The 14,868-nt window shown below is 50.1% G+C and overlaps 1 long non-coding RNA gene across 1 annotated transcript; it reads left to right on the forward strand.

The window, feature by feature from the left end:
• Nucleotides 1–7,285: 7,285 nt before the first annotated feature.
• Nucleotides 7,286–14,482, forward strand: LOC111849446 (uncharacterized). The gene is made up of 3 exons (XR_002839526.2): nucleotides 7,286–7,424; nucleotides 7,930–8,005; nucleotides 13,460–14,482. It is a non-coding gene; the product is annotated as an uncharacterized lncRNA (long non-coding RNA).
• Nucleotides 14,483–14,868: the final 386 nt, after the last annotated feature.

A 14,868-nucleotide genomic window follows, 5' to 3' on the forward strand; every position in this document is an offset into this window, starting at 1 on the left:
TATAGAGTCCCGTAAATGCTTCGCTGTTTATACCATGAATAAAACATGTGCGTGCTGATGGAGCGGAATGCGATTTCCGTGCGACCAGGATGGCAGCGCTCCTTCATGTGTTGTTCCTCTGACAGCCCTTCCAGACACTCCTCTCACGGCAGGGGATCTCGCCCTACATCGAGATGCAAGATCGGTACGTAAAATCCATCAGGCGAATCCCAGGACCGATCTTCAGGGGGAAATGATGGCAGCAGAGAGACCGGGACCCGAATGTTGATGGTGTCGTTGTTTACTGATCAGAGCAAACGCGTGGCTCGCGGAGTTTTGCCGCTTCGTCTGCACGTGACAGACCGTGACGAGAGCCGTATTTTCCTCCCTGTGTTGCCCTTAGACGCCTCCCCCCGCTCTCCCACAGGTACCAGAGTTATCAGTCAGAAGAGCTTGTCTTTGGTCCGTCAGCACGGAGGAAGTGAAGCAAATAACATGTATATATTGTTTATACATTTTTATGCCCCAATCGCTGATGTCGAAAAGTTTGTTTTGAGGTAGCTGTATAAAAGAATGTATTTTTCTGCACAAAACACCAAACATTTTTTTGCCCTCAGTCAAAACATTTGGGGAGGTAATCTTGCCATGCAGATAAAATAGCTGTATTGCATTTAAAAGAAGGGTTTGCTGGCGTGGTGAGCATGAAGTCAGTAATTCATCCTCCACCTGCATCTACCTGGATATGCCCCCCTCCCCCACTCCAGTTGTGTAACACATCATTTTAAAGGCAGGAGTTACACAGAAATGCCTTCTACAGGTCCCCCCCCCCCCCTGCCTGTAGGGCATGACATCAACCCCCCCGGGATTACCTTGATCACCAGCTTGGTTCCCCAAGCAAAAGTTCGGCTGTGGCTGTCAGCTTCTTACCCCCCCACTGCGGTAACGTGCTGTTAAGGGCGGGTCTACAGTACCGGCAGTAATTAACGTGTGATACCTCACACAGAGTATATGGAACACCGTCCTGATTTGGAGGTGGGTTCAAAGAAAACATATTCGGGAACCTGCACCCCTCCCCAACATGTTTTACATGTTATGGCCAATGCCACTGAAACCACAGGGGTGTATCCAGTGGCGGGGTCACTGGAGCACTGACTGCAGCTGAAAACTCATTGGTCCTTGAGTGCCCCCTCCCCTGTCACTCACCAATTCAATACATGTCATAGGTTAATGGTAAGGCTGGCTCCTCTGTATGAATTATGGCCCCTCTTATGCCCCCCACCATAAAAAAAATCTCAGAATTGGCCTGATGTAATGACATCAGCATTGATACAGAAATGGAGGTCTGCGGTGCACTGTACGGTTCTGCACTGCACCTATCTCCAGTGAACTGTACCTGTCTGTGGTACACTGTGCGTGTCTGCGGTGCACTGTACCTGTCTGCAGTGCACTGTATGTGTCTGAGGTGCATTGCACTTTTCATATGTCTGCGCTGCACTGTGCATGTTTGCGGTTCTCCGGCGATAAGGCGGAGCTTCTGACATATACAGCAAGGTCTGCAATGCCTGGCACCCGGGTGTATTTCAAACATCGGCCAGAACATGTTTTACTAAGGAGCTCCGGAGCCTGTTTCCACAGTTACGAGCTGGCCGGCTGGTACCCAACACCTGCTGCTGTGTGGGGAGAGAGGAGAGACCTTCAGCAGGTCACTGGATCCACCAAAAACTGATATTTTTCACTTATTGATATTACAATGGATTAGTTGAAGTTTAGTTTAATTCATTGTTGTCATATTTCCTGTAATGCTTGATCACATGACCGCATTCCATACTCTGGGTTCCTTTGTATGTTGTCAGTTGGCCGGTAGATGATTCCCAGGGCAAACTCATGCTCAGCCCCTGTTTTCTAACCCCCATGTTTCTGCTGGAAGCCCCCCACCCAGCTGACACCCTAGACCTCCAGCCTGCCCACCCCCACCTTCCATCCCCCCACAGTCCCGTTTTTGAGACACACATTCACCCGGCTCATCTCGGACGTACCCCCCCTGTCCCTCTGCCATTGTAATTTGCAGAAGGGGCCGCCAAGAACACCCCCCCCCCCCACACACACAGCCCCCCAGAAACAGGGCCGAGCAGTTCAACCCTCGACTGTGCGACTACTAATTGGGTGTTCTTGTGCGGAGCATGTTGTTCCCCAACCAAAATGAGATTAGTGGGATTCGGGGTGGGGGGGGGGGGTTGGAGAGGTATGCGTGGGGTTCGGGAGGTGAAAGGTAAAGGCCCTTATCGGAAAGCCCCCTCAGGGCCTGTGCAGCTCACTCAATCAAAACCTCGCATGCACCTCTTACTGGATTAAACTAATCAGGCGCGAGCAGGGAATGTATAGACTGCTTATCTGGAGCAAAAACATTGGGCTCTCTTTCCTTTGAACAGACCCTACAGAAATGTTTGTTAATTTTATTTATTACAGGTCTTGTCGACGTGGCGATCTTCCATGAAATCATTAAAAAACGGCTCTCCGACTTACTGAAAGAACGCACTGTTTACATGCCAAGAAGATAGCGGAGCCTTTGATGTTAAACACCCCCCCCCCCCACACTCACTTATTGTTGGTGTCCTCTTTATAATTTTTTTTTGTTTTGTTTTTTTTTTTCTTTCCCAACCGCAGCGGATCGTTTGGAGCAAGATCCTCGACCGAACAAAGACCCCGGAGTGTGAGTGTAATTTCCGGGGTGGTTTGGGAAGCCGATGACGGAGGCAGATGAGCTGGTGGCAGCCCTTGGAAGGATTTCCGGGTGATAACAGGAATTTCCACACCTATAATTACGCCCGAACCGGCTCCTACTTCTGGAGGAGATTTTCGTACTTTTTGATAATTGGATCCCACTTTGGTGATCAGAAAGGAATTTACCGGATCAGAAATTCAGTTTGTTAGCCCCCCTCCCTCCCCAATTTGGCAGAAAACTTATTTGGAGGGCTGGATTAATAGCTGTAATGTCAACATCTGGGCCTGTTAGGGATTGGGATGCTCAGCTCATCCTTTCACAAGACCACCAGGCGGTGAAAAGTGAAAAAAGGCGTGACCTCCCTCACCCCCCCCCCCCCCGCCACGGTTCACCTCGGTTACCGCAGAAATGCCTGTGTTTGTACAGCGCAGACTGTCGACTGGGCAAAGGCCGGGCCAAGAGAAGGAGCCGGACTTCCTGAGCCCGCTGTCATCCAGAACCTCTCAGGGCCGCGGCCCTGGGGCCAGGAATGAATTTCAAGAAGGGGCTCAAACTGGGGGGGGGGGGGTCAAACTGGGGGGCTCAAACTGCCTGCGTGTCTGATTAGTAGCACAGAATAAATAATTTCGGGAGGGTCAGTACCACCAATTTTGAAACACCGGAGAGCATCTGGGGGGGGGGACACACACCAACATAAGTGTTACCTTAGACCAATTTATTTAATTTGTAATTTATATATAAATAAATGTTCGCCTATTAGTATGACAGTGCTTAGCCAGGGCACATGCAGACTGGTTTTGTGTGAATAAATCAAAGGCAGCCGATCGATCATGCTGGGCATATCGCTACCACAGCATCAGCCCGGCACACTGACACTGGACGTGGAGTGGGGGGGGGGGGGGCAAAGGTTCTGCGTCCTGTGACTGAAGGACCAGACATTAACATTTCAGTGATGTTTGTTTTTTCTGGCTGTGACCCCATCCTGTCACTGCCTAGTCGCCCATCTGTAATTGTAACCCCCTCGCCCCCCACATCCCCCCATACTTAAACTGGTATTTTCATTGACGCAAATCCACACGCACCCATTTATGCTTCCCGATGCTTGCGAATAGAAAACCCACTCGTCCGTGTGTGATTACGCCTCCGACCGTAACCCCGCTCCTGTCTAGTCCGCGGCCTGCGTAAGCCGTCTGTCCTGTCAGCAAGATAAAATTACATCCTCGGCCGCGCTTTCAAAAACGTAAACAAGGAGCGTTTGCAAACAACGGTGAAGTGGGTAATTAGCCAGCTAACACGCAGGAGCAGCTGACGGGCGTCGCTCCGCGGCCAAAAGGACGAGTGTGCGTGCGTGTCTCCCTCAGTCACTGCCACGTGGCCCCCTTTCCTGCCAGACAGGGACGCCAGACGCGTCGTGGGGTAGGCTGAGGTGGAGGACGCTCCACGACGAAGTGTCACGGAAGCTTCCGGATACACCTGCTTTGCTCTCGAAAATGTCGTGGGCCAAAAAAAAAAAAAACGACATTTCACACCCAGCATTTTATCACTGCTCCATGTCCAATGGACTCTGTTGTGATCCGGCTTTGTAGTGACCTTTAAAGGCTCAGGTTTTGTGTCCGGTGATGAAAATAGCTGGACAGATTTTCAAAGAGACTGCTGCTGTTGGAGTCACTCTCCTCTCCCCCCAGGCTCTTTTGACATTGATTTTTCTTTTTCAAGTAAGAGTATTCCGCTGAAAAAAAAAAAAAAACCTTTCTTTTCCGGGAATGTTGTGATAGGTGGATTTATGGATGTGTTACACATAGATTAACACAGAGTTACTTTTTTTTTTGCCCGTCCACATGTTTTGAAAATGCGCGCTAATGCTAATTAACAACGGAGCGGTGCCGGCGAGTTCATCTTAAACCTGAACCGAATCCTGGTGTGTTCACTCCTCGTGGAAGACAGACGGGTCAGGGAGAGGCTTGTCGGAGCTCTGTGAGATGCTTTGATTTCGGCCGGGAGTTGGCCTCCCGGTACGTGTTGTTACTCGCGAAGGTGCCCCGGGGGCCACTATCATTCAGGACGTTTTATTACTTAAACCCCAGGCTGGGAGATCAAAAGCACTGGGGGTAAAGGCAGAAAGTCGTTAATCAGCCGGGCAGAACCTCGTCTAATCCGCGGGGACAAAAGGAAAGGGATATTGTGTAGTTTTGATTCCCCGTTTCATTGTTCTAGCGAAAGCCTACAGTGATATTTTATTTGTTGATCTGAAAGGATTAGGGTTACCGTCCTTAGGTCGTATTTACCAAAGGAATGAGGCAGGCAGCAGCAGGCCCCGCGTCTTTGCAGGAGGCTGATTAAAGCATTAACTGCTCGCTTGTCCCCTATCCGTTTACAGTGGTATATAAGCACTGACTTGAAGGGCTGGCTGGCGGGGCCCCCGGTACAAGGTGACAGCCACGAAGCTGTAGGAAGACCCAACAAGAATGGGAGATCCCAGCCTGAAATGATGGCGGAGAATACCGGAAATGCTGGGAAGAGGAGGTCAATGGCAGACTGCGGCGTGGACATCGGCGAAGGCGTTTCGAGATTCCGGAGTCTTTATGTACCTCGTGTACGCCGCTGTGGAGGAATTCTGAGTCACGCCATCCAGTCAGTGACGTGTCACATGCATGTAACAGGATTAGACGGCACAAGACAAAACAAAGACGTGCAAAACATCAAAGCAGACATATGACTAGGAAGTGCGGAGGTACAAATTTATGGAATAAAGACGAAATAAATGGATGAAACGGGCAGAACAAAAATATGAGTATAAATATGTGAAATAGATATAAAACAAATGAATGAAATGGCTGAAATAGGCAATTTGGTGGAATAAAAAATGTCACTCTGTCGCAGGCAGAGGCGGACAGCAGTCATGCTGGGGGTGTGTGTGTGGGGGGGGGGGGGGGGACTACCGTCTAACCAACGGAAGTTCCGGTTTTTCAGGTGAAACAAAACGGTGAATTGCAAAGCCTTTATGAGTCCGCTATCCATCAGCGGCTCATACCCACAGTTTGCAGTTCGTCTCTTTGAGTGAGGTGTGTGTTTGTCAGACGGTCCCTGGGCCTCACACCCGTTCACACGCCCCCCCCTCATTTCACCTCTGCATGTGGGGTTAGGGGACTTAATCAGGGACTCATCGGTGATCTGATTATCTGATAGATAGATAGATAGATAGATAGATAGATAGATAGATAGATAGATACTCTATTAATTGCAGGTTACTTTTGCTAGTCTTAGAATTTGAACCTATGACCACCTGGCAAAGATCCCCACTGAGTTAAATCAAAATGCCTAAGATCCCTGACCCTGTGCTCTGCCCCCCCCCCCCCCCCCCACCTACTACAGTTCTGTTTCACAGAGAGGGATGAGGGATGACGGCCTGGCCTTCGTATGCCCTGGTCACCCGTCCGGCGACAGTCAGAATCACGGCAGCACAGAGTGAACATTGCCGGTGTGTAAACGTCAGGCTGCTTCACCCCCAATACGCATGTCTCTGTCGGCTGCCGGACCCACGCCGCTGAGATTCGATTAAAGCGCCGGGGAATACACCTGACGCAGATACGGGCAGGCGGGGAGACACCTGCACCCCCTTCGCATGTGTGTACACAGCCGGATTAATCTTTTCACATGACCCCAGCGCAGCACAGCGCAGCACAGCGCCTCCCAGGGGCACCGTGTGACATGACACCTGGCTCTCTCTGCCAGCACCTTAAGTCATTAGCGGTCACATTGGGAAAAACACTCTGAACTGTCGGTGTCTTTCTTTGGGAGGTTTACATGGGGTCCAAACTAGCTAATCATGAGTCTTTCCATCCATGGCGGCTACATGGGCATTTATAGGACCAGTGATGACTAGACAAGGGGTTCGGCGAGAGTGTTTCAGAGGCATGAGAGCTCCTGAAAGGTAAATCACAGTCAGCGCTCCTTTCTAAGCAACGTCTGCATTACACAGCATTACTAGTATTACTGGTTTCACTGGTCAGCCACAGGAAAGGATGCAGCCGATCGTCTCGTCTGTGTGGCTACGAGACCGACGGCCTTGCTTGTGCTTCTAGCATCACATGCTTCTAGCATGTGACAGTCAAAGACTTCCTACACTCAAGCAAACTCTTTTCAGGGCAGAGACCGAGATGCCACCTCCCTAACCTCCCCCCCGCAGGTTTGATCTGACCAGCCGTCCAGAGCAGAGATTCTTAGCGGAGAAATTAACAAGGAACGGGACCACCAAGCTGCGCCTATTTAATGAGGCATTAACATTCATTATACTTAAATAAGCCAGAGCAATTACAGGCAAAAGTACAGGAAACAGACCCAGTTTACACTGCTCTAAATTTGATGCGCATCTAGGCTGATAAGTTCTTTTGTCCGTGTTTATGAGCCGTGTCTGAACACACGTCGGGCTGGGCTCGGGGCTGCGTTAGCGAACGGTGTAAAAAATCCACCGCCTGACTCACTTCAGCTCTTCACATTAAATAATTATGCCTTGCAGATGACTCATTTTATATATATATATGCAGTCTGGGTGTAGCGGCAGCTAATTTTAAAGAAAGAGGAGGAACTCGAACAGGGAACGGCGCTCTGAACACTGGGAGAGCGGCGACGGTGAAACCCGGAGACGTGGGACGCATTGGGCTCGGGCAGCGCTGCCGTGTGACGCAGGAGAAAGTGCAGGGCACGCCAATTACGGGGCTTAGGGGTAAGTGGCAGTCTGGAAGTGTGAAGGGCTTTAATCTGCAGGGGAGCGTAACCCAAAATGGGGCAACTATGTCCGTCTGGTCTTGGCGCAGACGGGAGGCCGTCTCATCCAGGATGCCATGGGCCGTGGGACATGTGCCAGGTGGGCAGTGACAGTATTTAACAGCACTCAAACTACACATCTGTATGGGGCCCCAAGGTTTGGGGGGCCCCCTGTTGGCTACAAACCGCCACTACATGTGATATAAAATAAACACATTCCTTATTTCTGAGATGCCTGCTCCAGCTAGCTCCGATGTTCTGACTCTACTCACTAGTTATTCCTGATGTGGCTTTTTGAGTGGGCCCCCAGAAACAACAAATGCAGCCCTGCATTTGGGGGTAAAATGCTTCCCCCAGGTGGGGGGGAATATTGATCTTGAGAGGTAGAGTATCTGCTAGCCATGCAAAGTGGGTGCAATATATATATGACAATGAGTATCCGCCTGTTTATTTTCATACAACAGAGCCAATCTGTGTGTCCTCGCATGCAGACACGCCTGCACGAGAAAGACGTCAGAGCACCCAGCGTGAGACACCAAGGTAGGACGAACCCTCCCAAGCGTTGCTAACGAAAACAACAGGTTTAATGAGATGGGTCTCACCGCCAGCCCCATTACATCGAGAAACAAGTTATAATCCCGCCCACATCGAGTAATGCACAAAAATCAAAGAACAGGGAGGTGCGGATCGGGCCCCAAACACGCACAGGCAAGCTCTGTGGCCTCCGTGTACCCTTTCCAACAAACCTCCATGAAGCTAAACTGCACCCAATGAAATGCTATCAGTTGCTGGCATACAGTACATGAGCACATATTTACTGGGACACTCTCCTGTGGGCTCGAAACGCATCTTTCCGTTCAACCACTTGCCGTTCAGGTGGAAGTGAGCAACACGTGTCAGCCCCCTGCTGTCTGCTAGCTTTTAAACTGCTTCATTACATCGTCTAGCATGAATTTTGCACTAAGAGGGTGTGCATGAATAATGAAGGTAGAGTAGCGTTAAGCAAACAGAGCTAATCTCTCCGGGAGCTCGTCGGCTTTCGTGACATTGCTAATCGGTAACTTCCTGCGACTCTCATCTCTGACATCATGCCACGAGACACGGTATGACGACGGGGGCTGCTTGCCGCTCATATTTCACTTTGATGCCGTGTTTGTGTCGTGTGTGTTAGCATTAGCATGGGACTGCGATGCCCGGTCCACCGCTGACTGACACCGACACACCAACGGCAAAAGGGAACGAGGAGACTATCTCCTCTACGACCATGTGGGACTTGTTGGAATGTGCCAAAGAAGATGGAGAAGGCTGTGGAATAGGGTTGGGAGGTTAAGGCGAGCCTTTGTTGTCCCAGAATGACATCCTATTTACCTGTCGGGCTCTCCTTTCTTCTCCGCGCGACCGTGACCCGACTGTGGCAAGCCAGGCCTTTGTCTCCATGGCAGATGTCTGCCTTACGGATACACTTGCTTGCTTCTCAATGTCCGCCGGCCTCAGGGCGTGAGAGACTCGTCTACAGGGAGGATCAGGTTCCACCAGCAAATATGTGCCAAGGCACGTGTGTATAGTCTGGCTCTGCTGAAGCATCTAGATTGCTGCACCATTTCACTTAAGTTGTATTTACATTTCTGAGACTGGCATGACTGTCGGGGATCGAGTGCATCTCCCAGTTACGCAACCAATGTTGTTATTGCTATTGAAATGCAAAAACTGAGGATTTCTCAGGATTGATCCGCCCAATAGTATTGAAGGTTTCTTATCAAGGGTCTTTTGTTAACAAAGTGAAAAAACAACTGACCACACTAAGAATGAGGTTTCAGTACAAAGACCTGGCTTCCCTCTCTACGGCTATGTTACGGTTATGTTGTTTTGATGAATGCCGTGGGCGGAGTTCTCTGTTTTCTTATTGTTTTTGTTCACGGGGCACGGCGCTAATGGCAGGGTGGCGTCCTTCTCAGTCTCCGACCTCCTTTCCCCCAGCGGTAGTTGGCCCACGGCATCAAACACACAGTTGCCACTTGACTTTGACATTCTCACAAGGAGCCAAGTTCTCCACAAGTCTTGCCAGGCCAAAGTGCCGGTCGGCAGGCAGACGGCAGGGCTGAGCTCTTAATTCCCTTAAGGTCGCACCTACGGGGATGTTCGATACCCAGGAACGTAGGTGGCAATTTGCGCCAACGGAGCTCACCGCCAACGCCAGGGCAGAAGGAGCCGCGTCACCGGTCTGTGAACACTGCTCCCGTTTCTGCTGCAGCCTGGATCAATTTACGCACCACTGACAGCTTTTTTGTCAGCACAGGGCGTTTGTTTGGACCTGCCTTATCTGGTGTAACTGGTATGACCACAAAAACGCCCTCTTCTGACAGCCCAGCAGCAGAGGACCACCTCAATCTCCATCCCTAAAAGAAGGCCCATCCTGAGGGGGCAGAAGGGGAAGGACGGGTGAATCTGTCCCTCTAGCCATGACAACACCCCCTGAATCCATGTCAATCATAAAGGAAACACCTTTTATCACCTAAAAATGAAGTGAGTTCTGGAATGCAGGGGTGATTATAGGATTTTTTTTAAGGTGGGGGGCATAAGAGGGGTCATAATTCATTATTAATTATCATTAGCCAATGATGTGCTTTGAAACAGTGAGTGACAGGGGAAGGGGCACTCCAGGGGCCAGTCAGCTTTCAGCTGGGGCCAGTGGCCTTGTGGCCCCACCCCTGTATACACTTCTGGTGGAATGGCCCTGTTGTGAGGAGAAGGTCTCTCCATGCAAATCTAGGGAAAGCCAGACCATGGATTACGGTGTTAGTCATGCTGTTTTTCGACTTCAACCTCTATAATTAAAGCTATTCATTATGAGGGAGAGATGCAGGCCTTGGGAAGCTTTCCCGCCTCCGGCAGGAAAACACGGACAGGCACAGGGGGAACACTGGGCCTATGCTCAGCCAACGGTGCTCAGTCTCAGGCACATGAACCATATCTCCAAAGCTCCTTCACCCCCCTAATGACTCCAAGCGAACGCAAGCTGCTCACCTTGCTAACCCCTCCATAAATCTCCCGGCTGAGGTCCCGTTAACCTGAAGCACTTCCTATCCACCTCTGTACTCACCAGAGGCCATTGTCTACCCCGGAAGAAGGTGCCATTTCAACCCTTTGTTAGGGGACTCACAGCAAAGCGGTCTGCACTCTGCGATTACTGGCAACATCCCCAAACATTGCTCCAGCGTCAGAACTTCAATATCTCATCTATTTTTGGCCCCGGAGATTATTTCAGAAGGCCAAGACTAATCGAGTTGCTCTCTACGTCGCCTCTCCTGCTAGCCTGAAAGCTACTCGAGCCGAGGGCAACAGGTCACAATGGTCCAGCGCGGAGCACCGGAGAACTTCAAGGTCCATAGATTTTGATTTGGAACTCGATTAGGGTCCACTTTTTGAAGCCAGAGTCTGGGTAGATTTGTCTTTCCTAAAGCCTTCCGGGGCCATTCCCAGAATGTGGATTTGAAGTGGAGTGGGGGGGAAGACAGCATAATCCAGCGAAAAAATGAAGATTAATATTAATATCAAATCAGGGAGACGGCAGGAGGGGCAACGTTGCGCGAAATGCCCAATCTCTTAGCACAAGGCCCGCTGTGGCGCCATATTAATATCGACTGACCTCTCCGACTCGAGCGTTGGGCTTTCCCTGGCAGCATGAATTATAGAGGAACCAGGGGGGTCAAGCAGTCTCCAAGCATGGCTTCCTTTGTCCGATGAAGCAATCAGGTTCCCTCACCTACGTTCCTCCTAATTCTGGCCAGATAAAGCAAAGGTCAACACGGTTATTTATTGATATGATATGTGAGGGTGCCCCCCCCCCCCCCCAATCCATGCGTCATGTGGCAAAACCCCATTGGCTAATTGATTTTTGATGAAATCCATGAATTCATTCCTGCATGTGCACAGTGGCCATGGCTTGTAAATGTACCTGAAATGCTCCTGGAGATCTGCAGTGTTCAGCTTTGCAAAAGTGCAGCTCATTCTTAAGCAACCGTCTCCTCAGGTGCGAATCCATCGGTATGCGTCTTTTTGCATCCCCAAGTTTTTCCCTCCTTTCACTAAATCGTATGATGCGACAAGATCACCGTGTCTCTGAAGATGATCGGAGACATATACGTCCCTCCGGCAATGCGTCATTCATGAAAAAAATTAAAACTTGAGCACTAGTTGTATCAGGAAGCATACATTTGAAATCTGAGAAGGAACCTTCTGGAGAAACATCTTGACTGGTTTCTGAATGTGCAGATAAGGTCTGCATGTTCTCGGTGAGCTTCTTATGGTACAGCGTGGCTCCATGGAGCACTGAATAGCATTAAATGACCGATTCGCAGTCTTGGAGAGAAATTCATGAAGATACATTTTATCCACCCACTCTTTTTCAGAACAAGAACAACACATTGATAAAATACTTTTTAGATACATTTATGCTGATGAAAATGGTAGTGCTATTTCATCAGCAACACTCATTTCACGGTAAAAAAGGTCTCATTAAATGTATTGTATGCACAGGAAAAGGGGAGGGTGTGTGTTTTGGATTAATGAAAACATTATTTCAAGGAACCTTAATCCACCTGCAAAGCAGGCATCCGAGTTATTGATTACAGTTAACTGCCTCAATCAGATCGGTGTGAGACTCAGCAGCAAATTAAGTTGGATATTCCCCTGAATTGTTAAAAATAATAGAATCCACGCTACTTGTGTGTGCGCCAATTTTTGGATATGGGCATTCAGACGGAACAGGTGTGATTAAGCTTTGGCTAGCTTTCATCCATTTGGTAATTATGTGGTCAGCCGTGAACGGACGGGAGAGCGAGGAAGCAAAGTGGTGCACGAGTGTTTAATGATCTCTCATTAAGTGGATCACTCTGGGAGCGTTTATCGATGCCTGGGGGCCAGATGACTAAATTAACAGCCAAACGAGAGTCATCAAAAAGTCAGCTTTAATTGTACATCTGATTTCCGGGCCTATCCATTACACCCCCTGGGTTCGCGAGAAATTTACTCACAGGTTATGAGACGTGAAGAAGACGCGGCATCATTAATACGGCGGCGAAGCCACGCGGTTCGGCTGGAGGCCCCTCGATGTTATGCTCAAGGTGGCCTTCGGGTGCCACTTCTCATAAACATTTTTGTAGTCACTGCCTACTTCTTGAAGGGATGTGGGCCATTTTCCATCCATTCGTCCGTCCTTAAATCCATCCATCCATCTGCTCTGAGGAAAGCAGTGACCCAATGCTGTCTCCTTGAAGGCAGACCCCTCCCTGAACAGCACTCCTATGGTCACACAGTCACACTAAGAGCCAAAAAGACAGCTTGAAGTGTGTTTTGTGGTGAGATAGTTAATCGACTGTGACCTGCTTTCCAAACTGCGTATAATTTCCCTGGAAGTCTGTTGTAATCGTTTGATTTGATGAATGCGGCTGCTTTTTGAACACTGGAGAAATTAAATATATCAAACAAAGCCAGCGAACAGGGCCCCTTTCTCTGCCGCTTCCTCCCGGTGAAATGACTCAGTCTTTCATCGGAGAATGGAGCCACACAGCGTGTTCTTCGCGACTCTCCTCTCGAGGGCTGGCGAAACCGCGGACAGATTACGTGCGGATTGCCGTTCAGCACGCGCTAATCCTGCTTTTTAAAACAAGACACTCCGGCTCTGCCTCCCGCTTTGCTCGACGGTCTCACATAAACCATTATATTCGCAAGAAATGCAGCTCAAACATGTTCACGCGGCGATAAAAGAGAAACAAAGCGCGCTGTTCGTGTATGAGCAGAAATAAAAATAGGTGCTTTATGCGTGTAAATAGTTGTTTTTTAAGTGTTAACACAGGTGAAAGGGAACTCTTTTCATCCCACTGGAGTTTTCTCTTTGACACCCAGGGAATGATGGATAGCAGAAAAAAAGAAGATGCAGACCGCATGGATCCTTTCTAAGATGTTTCTATCTTTGTTTTTTTGTCTCCTTTGCAGACGGAGTCGGGTGTGGAAGATTGATTTTTTTTGTCTTCTTGCGAAATTGCTTACCGTTTGAAAGCGTCACCCAGACAAGACATACCCCCCCCCTCCAACCCACACCCCGCGCCTTTTTCTGAAACAGTAAACAGGGACACAAGGACACAGAGTGTGAAGGAGAGGCAAGAGGTTGTTGGCCCTGTGGGAGGATTTGCCGTCAAAAATATTTAGCAGTCAGGAATGAATCGGAACAGATAATGGATGTTTTGGAATCTGCACACCCTATGGAGTGCGTTCTCCCCTTTATCTGATGCAACCTTGGGTAGCTTGGCTTTATCAGTGCTGGGCCTGCTTGCCTTAGTGCTGCCACGGCGCACGCGCACACTCACGCACACGCGCTGCCGGAACTGTTTGGCTGCAGTGCCCACTAGTGGCCGAAGCGGGAAACTGCAACCCTCCCCCACCCCCAAAGCAGCCAGCAGAGCAGCTCCGATGCCCTGGGCGAGCAGCTCTGACATTCCTGATGTTTTCCCAGTGATTCGCGGGAGCTGGCTTTGCTGAGGGAAGCAGGGGGTGGCGGACGCACCGAGAAGAAGGGAAAGGAAGCATCAGGAGGGAGAGAAAGGCGCGGCACGACCGGGGCAGATGAACGCTGCCAGCAGGGCGGCGGTATACGACGTGGTGCTCACCCAGGAACGGGCCGGGGGAAGGGGGGATGCTGGCATTTAAAGACTCAGCAGGGTCTGTGAGGGTGGAGCTGGAATATCCGTCTGTATAAATCGGCAAGAGCGGGCGGCTTTGATGTGAGAGCTTCTGCTAAGCGCCTAAATAGTGCATTGTAATGAAGCGCCATGAGAAATCGCGGGCTTTAATCGGGCCGATGGATCAGCCCCTTATCCCAGGAGCGATCTCGCGTACGGAACCGGCAGCGGAGGGGAGAGACGGGGAGTGAGCTGAATCAGGAAGCGTGGGAAAGGCATCATCAGCCCCCCCCACCTCCGAAGTCTGCCTGCCAGTCACAGTCCGCCGTGACCAAAGCCACTACCCAGCATTCCCCAGGCATCTGGCAAGTGCCCACTTCTTTTGTCCACCCTCAGCTCAGGTGTAGGTCGTCCCCCCCACCCCCCCCCCCCCCACAGCTGCCCCGAGAGGGAAGCTGGGGCTAGTATCTTGAACATGTGGGAGTATCATGATGACACGTTTCCATCACCGTGGTAACAACCACTCTGTAACGCGGCCCAACATTATTGAGCCTCCTCTGTCGACTGTCACATTCTTCAAAGTGTCTGGAAGCGAACATATCCAACCACATGTGCCAGACAAAAGGTTGGGGGTTTGAAACCAAATGGGCAGAACCAGGGCATGGTCTAAACCCACTTGAAGGAGTACGCCACTGACTCTGATACTGATGTGGTACGAGAGACTCA

This window comes from Paramormyrops kingsleyae, chromosome 21 (assembly GCF_048594095.1).
Source record: "Paramormyrops kingsleyae isolate MSU_618 chromosome 21, PKINGS_0.4, whole genome shotgun sequence".
NCBI lineage: Eukaryota > Metazoa > Chordata > Actinopteri > Osteoglossiformes > Mormyridae > Paramormyrops > Paramormyrops kingsleyae.